Genomic DNA, 1,590 nt, shown 5'->3' with positions numbered 1-1,590 from the left:
GTATTTCCCTTATGTGTTCTTCTAACAATTGTATAGTGTCCAGTTTACATATAGGTGTTTAATCCATTTTGATTGTATTTTTGTGTATGATATAGTAGGTCAGCTTTCCCAAAACCATTACTGAAGAGACTGTCTTTTCTCATTGTATATTTATGACTTATTTGTCATACATTAAGTGTCAATAGGTATGTGGGCTTATTTTTGAGTTCTATCCTGTATCATTTGTCTATATTTTTATTTTTGTGCCAGTAAAATTCTGTCTTGATTACTCTAGCTTTGCATATTGTTTGAAGTTGCAGAGTATGATACCTCAGCTCTGTATTTCTTTCACAAGACCACTCTGGTTATTTGGGGTCTTTTTTGTTTCCATCAGTCAGTTCAGTTCAGTTCAGTTCAGTCGTTCAATCATGTCTGACTCTTTGAGACTCCATGGACTGTGTTTCCATACAAATTGTAAAAATTTTTTGTTCTAATTCTATGAAGAATGCTACTGGTAATTTGATAGGGATTGCATTGAATCTATAGATTGCTTTGCATAGTATATTCATTTTCACAATATTTAGTCTTCCAATCCAAGAAAATATTATATTTCTCCATCTGTTTGTATCTTCTTCAGTTTCTTTCATGTCAGTGTTTTATAGTTTTCTGAGTATAGGTCTTTTGTTTCATTAGGTAGGTTTATTCCTAGGTATTTTATTCTTATGTGGCAGAGGTAAATGGGGTTGTTTCCTTAATTTTTCTTTCTGCTCTTTTATTGTTAGTGTATAGGAATGCAGGGGATTTCTGTGCATTAGTTTTATATCTTTCAACTTTACCAAATTTGTTTAGCTCGAGTAGTTTTCTGGTGACATCTTTAGGATTTTCTATGTGTAATATTATGTCATCTGCAAACAGTTTTACTTCTTCTTCTCCAATGTATATTCTTTTCTTTATCTTACCAGATTGCCATGGCCAGGACTTCGCAAACTATGTTGAATAATAGTGGTGAGAGTGGACATCTTTGTCTTGTTCATGATTTTAAGGGGATGTTTCCACCACTGAGAATGGTGTTTGCTCTATATTTGTCATAGATGGCCTTTATTATCTTGAGGTAGCTTCCTTCTATGCCCACTTTCTGAAGAGTTTTTATCATAAGTAGGTGTTAAATTTTGCCAAAAAAAATTTTTTTCTACTTCTATTGAGATTATTCAGTCAGTTCAGTCACTCAGTTGCGTCTAACTCTTTGTGAACCCATGGACCTCAGCACACCAGACTTCCCTGTCCATCACCAACTCCTGGAGCTTACTCAAACTCATGCCCACTGAGTTGGTGATTCCATCCAACCATCTAATCCTTTGTTATCCACTTCTCCTCTTGCCTTCAATTTTTCCCAGGATAAGGGTCTTTTCTAATGAGTCAGTGTTTCACCTCAGGTGGCCAAAGTATTGGAGCTTCAACTTTAGCATCAGTTCTTCCAATGAATATTCAGGACTGATTTCCTTTAGGATGGAATGGTTGGATCTCCTTGCAGTCCAAGGGAGTCTCAAGACTCTTCTCCAACACCACAGTGCAAAAACATCAATTCTTCAGCACTCAGCTTTCTTTATGGTC

This window comes from Dama dama, chromosome 2 (genome assembly GCF_033118175.1).
Source record: "Dama dama isolate Ldn47 chromosome 2, ASM3311817v1, whole genome shotgun sequence".
NCBI lineage: Eukaryota > Metazoa > Chordata > Mammalia > Artiodactyla > Cervidae > Dama > Dama dama.
The sequence above is the reverse complement of the archived record's forward strand: the minus strand, read 5'-3'. Positions refer to the sequence as shown.